A 6,017-nucleotide genomic window follows, 5' to 3' on the forward strand; every position below is an offset into this window, starting at 1 on the left:
TCTCCTCAGTCTGTTGGATCTGAGTAAATCATCTCATCTCTCCTTGAAATTATGGTTTTCCAAGAGGTTTCAGCCCCTAGAAGAAAATCCCACTGGAGCAGTGTCACGGGCAGGTTTTTTGTAGAATCTCAGGGCATGAAACCTCTAATTAATTTAGAATTCCGTGGGAATTATATCATTATCTCAATGAAGCTAAGGGAATAAATCAAATTCCCTGCTGCAAACACATTTTTCAGATTTCTCCAGTGAAGAAGAGAAATCCATGAATCCATGTCCAAATTCTCTCCCACTGCTCTGTTGTCACCCCTTTTTCCCAAGCCACTGTCTGGTTTTGCTGCTAAGCACTAAAAGCAAGAGCTTTAACACCTGCTGACCTGAAAGCTGCTCATTTTTGGGGCTGCCTGCACATTTCCAGGTGAGGGGAGCAGCCTGGGAATCCTCCTGGAGCAGCCACGGGGGAGCTTGGCTGGTTTTTCTCCCAAGGAGATTTGGCCACCAAACTCCCCAAACAATTCTGTGCCCTCCAGGTTTGTCCCAGGTGTGATGTGACCACCTTAATTTTTTTTTTTTTTTTTTTTTTTTTTTTTTTTTTTTGCGTGGTGGATCAGCCAGATTGGTTTGCAGAAAGGAAACTGCTGTCTGCTAGCCAGAAATGGGGGTTTTTAGGTTAAAGTTCACCTCATAAACAAGCCAAACATTTCAGATTGTTTCAGCTCCAAAGCCAAGAAGTCTTAAAACAAGGAAACTTGTCTGTAATGGTAATTTTGACCAATCCTTACATATTAGGGTTTAGGTGGTTTGGCAGCGAGAGCAGAAATTAAATTGTCCCTGTTAAATTGAGGATTTTATGCTCCATCTCACAGAAGATTTGTCCTGATTGTCCAAACCCTTCTGGGTTGTTGTTTTTTTTTTTCCCCATCATCCAAATCCCATGAGGCTGCACACCAGCATCTCCTAGAACTGCACACACACACACACACAGAGCTGTTAATTGCCATAATTAAAATGACACACCAAGCTGAGCTTTTTCCCACCAGATGCTTTCCAAAGTGCTTTGGGCTGAGAACATTTGGCAGCTACCTTTGCTATCAGAATTCAATATTAATGCATGTTGTAACCAACTGAAACTCGAGTCTGGCTTAGTAAAGCTTCAATTAAAAGGAAGAAACCATACATTTATATCTAGATCTGTTAAAAAGGGGTGTGCACATGCACACTCACATCTTCTTGCTGCATCCTCATTTATTTTCTGCCTTCATGAGCAAACTGCTGCTGCTGCAGGAAAGCAGAGCTCTGGTGCTGCTTTTCCAACCACAGAGTTTTACAAAACTTCATCCTAAACCCAGAATTTGTAGCTCAGAGTCTCTCAGCTTAGGGTTTGCCTGTAGAAAATACCTTTTTGGGTTTTTTGGGTTTTTTTTTCATGTTCCACACAGACTGGGAAGTGCCTGGAGGAGTTGAACAACCAGGTTGTGCCTCTGGCTGAGGCTTGAGTGGCTTCCTTAAAATTTCTCTTAAAACTTCCTTAAAACTTCTCTTAAAAGTTCCTTCAGGCTCCCTTCACTGGGGGCAAAAAATGATGGAGGAAAGGACACAACAGTGGGAATTGTGGAAGGGCAGAATGAGTTTGTAAAGCTTCAGTGGCTGAGCAGCAGCAGAGGGATTGTTTTTAACAGCAAAATGCTGCAGCATTTCCCTGGCTGCTGTTGGTCCTTTTGCAGCTGCCCTGATGATGAGCTGGTTGTGTTCTCACTTGGAGTTGTCAGGTTATTCCCCAGGGTTTGGTTTTTTTTTTTTTGCTTTGGGAAGAAACTTGGAGTGGAATTCCCTTGCCACAAGGGGAGAGCTCCCCAAACCTGGCTGTGCTCTGGGAACCACTTTGCCTTTTCTGTGGGGCCTCTCCTGGTCCCTCAGCCTGGGTTTGGAGGAAGAATCTGTTCCTTTCCCTTCAGAAGAACCAAAGACAAGGAGAATTCCCATGGGATAAGGAGCAGCTGGATAAAACCCTCGTGGAGGAGTCCTTGGAGAAGCCCCTGGCTCTGTCAGGTAGATGGGAAGCACAAGAGTCTGACTCTGCTGCATGTGTCACACCCAGAAAGCCACAGCAGTTTTGCAGGAAAATCCTTGTTTTCCTTGTTCTGACAGACAAATGTGGTGTGGGGTGTCCCTGGATGTGGGGATGGAGAGCTCCAGGCCCAGGAATAATGCCCTGAAAATGTTTCATTTCGTTCAGCTGTCTGGATTAGTAAAACACCTCTTCCATTGCGAGGCTGAGCTCATATCTTAAACTATTTTCTTGATGAAGTGCTTTCAAAAAAACTCATTTATTACCGTGTCCACATTTCTGTGACTTCATTTTTTTTTTTTCTCCTTTCTTTTCCTGCTGGGCTCTGGTAGAACATTTCTCATGGTGAAAACATTTCTGGGGGATGTTTATTGATAGGAAAACTTCTGGGTGTGTTGGGAGTCCAAAGTGGGTCGTGCCCAGTCTGCAGCAAAGCTGCTTCCAAAGGTTTGAAAAAGTAATAATGTACTTCACATTTCAGAGTCCAGGCAGCACATCCTGCTTCTAGTAAAGCTTTTATAAGACTTCAGAGCTTAATTATTTTTTTTTAAAGATATACCCAACAAATCAAGGGCTGTTACCTGGAAATAATATTAAAGCATTAAATTCTTTATGCTGCTGCTTCGCTGTGCAAAAAAATTGGTTTCTTTGTTTTTCTCTGATCAGCCTGAAAAAAAAATTCACTTTTTGCAACTCCTTTGGAGCTCTCTGTAATCAAAATATCTGTCATGGGAAAGATTTGTGCTGGTTCCTGGGTTTGATAAAAACATTTGCATGTCTAAGTGGTGGTGGGGATGCACTGCCTTGATCAGACACCAAAGAAATTAAATGTTAAGCCCAGGAAAGAGCAGAGGTCAAAAAATGATGGAGAAAAGAGAACTGCAGGGAAGAATTGTCAAGTGTTGAGCATCTCCTGAGTGCTTCTGTGTTATTTGCATTTTTCCAAGTGTCTTCGTTTAAAATGCAACGTGGCAAAAATACAATAAATTTTTAAAAAAAAAAAAATAATTGTGTGTTTTATAGTACATTAATTGCCAATTATAGAACGTGTCACAGTTGAAATAAATTTTCAGACATGCACCATTGTCCTTTATAAAATTCTTTGTTTTGTATTTAAAAAAAACCACCTCAACTCAGTTTTCCTTTGGCTACAGGATTTTATTAACATTTTTAACAGTTTTGTTTTACATAATAATAAATAAGCAAAAATGCTTTACATTTTCAGGGAATACATATATAATTCTGAGCATGAATAGGGTTGGTTGGGTTGCGTGCTTCTTCACCTACACTTGCCAAATAGCTTTTATCTGCATCATATTTAAAAAAAAAATAGCAAAATCTAACCTTCAGGGGGAAAAAAATGGAATAACAACAATTCCTCTGTGGTGTTTTTGAAGAGTGACTGAAATGCTGGGAAAAATAAAAAACTATTTATGTCCTGGTTTGAGATTTCTGGAGAAATTCTGACAGATTTCTCATTCATTGGCACTTTCAGGGATGAATTCCCCAGTTTAGAATTTCTTGAAATTCCCGTTTTCAAATCACAGGGCACAGAGACCTGGGGACAAATCTGTGCCTTTATCAGCTTCTTGTGTTTCCATTGCACTGCTTCCAAAACTTGGAGACCTCAGGATGGGATTCACTTTTCCAGCTTTACCTGGGTCTGGTGGAAGATTCCCTGACTGGCATGGGGTTGGAATGAGATCTTTGAAGTCCCTCCCAACCCAAATTTTCTATGATTTCGGTAAAATATTCCCTCTTTCACTCTCTTTCTCCCATTTTCCGTGATTTCTTTGCCAGATCTGAACTGCCCTGAGAGTTAAAATCTTGTGGAGACTCATTGACAAAGGTGTGGCTCAAGTACTAAAGAGAAATTAGGTTATTTTTCATTAAATATTTTAATTCACATTCCCTTTCAGTTCCTTTTTTTTTTTTTTTTTTTTTTTTTAATTATTAAAACAATTTTTCAGTATTAAAACACTGCCACTGGGAATGGCAGTACCCTGTTCTGCACTGTGACATCTGTGATTTAACCAAAAATCCCATTTTTTTTTCTCCTGATGTAATTTACTCCCAGATGGGCAACACGGAATTGCCGTTGAAATCTTGGATTGGCAGAGGGGAAAAAAAATTAAAAAAAACATTCCCACATTTGCTTTTGCCATCTTTCCTGCACTATCAGCTGTGAGTTCATAATTGGTTCGTTATTGCCTCGCAGGGAAATTTCCCCTAAAACACCTGGGGGAGGATGAGGAATGATGGAACACCTCCTCTGCTCAGGCTGCTGGAGTAAAGCCTGGAAGTGGGAATAACAAGGTGGAAAAATATCGAGCTGAAAATTACCCATGGTGGGTTGTTTTTTGGTTTTTTTTAAGCAAAAGCTGATTTTTTTGGTGTGTTTTTACAGCCAACAGGACTTCCAGGAACACCCAAAATGCAGCAGTGCCACTAACGAGGGAGAGAGTGCAGCCCAACGAGGGGTTGGGCATCAGGTTTCTTTTTAATGATGCCAACCATGGCAGTGGCTCCTTTGCAGGGCACTGGGTTTAATTGAAGGGAACAAAATGAACCCAGGAGCCTTTGCAATAATGATCTTTTCAGGAGTTGGGGTCGTTTCTGAGGAGCTGGGAGGGCTCTGAAGCCACTGGGAAAGCAACTGGTGTCTCCTGGCTTTGATTTATGGGGTCAGCACGATGGTAACCCACATTTACAGCTTTTCTGGAGATTTGCCAGCTCTTCCAGCATTGAACACACCGAGGTTACAGAGGGAGTGACTCTGCTGGGCTGGTTCTGGTTTGGGCTATTTTTTTTTTGTAATCACTGATTTGGCTTTTTTTTTTTGTCCTTGTTCTGTTCAGCACAGAGTGTATTTTTCATGCAATTGAAAAAGTCAGCTGAGAGTGTTTGGTTCAAGTTCAACCCCAAGTCAACATTAATTTGATAATAAAGCTTTCTCTGTTAACCTTTAATAGGAAGCAGTGGAAAAAAAAACCAAAAAAAAACAAACAACAAAAAAAAAAAAAAAAAAAAATTGTTTTCAAGCCTTTGTTTTAAAGTGTTTTTGTGTACTCACAGAGATAAATATTAATACACAGGAGGAAATAACTTTATTACTGTACCCCAATGGAAAGTTCCCTGCCCATTTCAGGAATTGGATGACCTTTAAGGTCCCTCCCAACCCAAACCATTCTGGGGTGAATTATTGCTGCATAGAAGAAGATGGAGAACATGGAAATTTTAGGACTGAGTATTGCATTGTGATTCTTTCTGATAAGGTGCAATCCACGAGCAAGGCTTTTTTCCACGTTACACAAACCAGGTAAGAATTTTCTGCGAAGAATCCTGGAATGGTTTGGGTTTAAAGAACCTTAAAAGAACTTTAAAGAACCTCCACCCTCTGCCATGGGCAGGGCACCTTCCACTGTCCCAGGCTGCTCAAGGTTTTCAGTGAAGTTCTTTTTAGAATCTGATGAGAGAAAGCTTGAAAAAAATCTGAATTAAGCTTGGATTGAGGTAAGAGATGGAGCCGAGTGGGATCTCCAGTCACATTTATGGTTTAGGGAGTCTTGTGTTGTTTTATCCACTCACAGTGTTTGGGGAAGCGGCTGAAAACCACCGTGGGCTGAGTGTTGTCAGTTAAACTCACACAGATCCATCCTCTGCGAAGAATTAAAAATGAAAGGGTGAAAATCTCTTCCTGGCTGAATGTGAGCGTTGCAAAAAGTGCTCTTTGGGATTTGTGAGGTGCTCCGATCAGGGAATTCCAGCCCTGCCTTTGTGCTGACAACAGGATTTATGCTGGAGGAAGTTCAGCGTGTTAAGAGCTGGACCTTTCAAAGCTCACAATTCTACTGGAAAGTTCAAAATAAGGCATAAATGTTCCTTACTCTCTGGACTATAAAGAAAACATTTCTGGTGCTGTTATTAAGATGTATTTGTGACTGGCTGAGTT

Source organism: Sylvia atricapilla, chromosome 2 (genome assembly GCF_009819655.1).
Source record: "Sylvia atricapilla isolate bSylAtr1 chromosome 2, bSylAtr1.pri, whole genome shotgun sequence".
Classification (NCBI taxonomy): Eukaryota; Metazoa; Chordata; class Aves; order Passeriformes; family Sylviidae; genus Sylvia; species Sylvia atricapilla.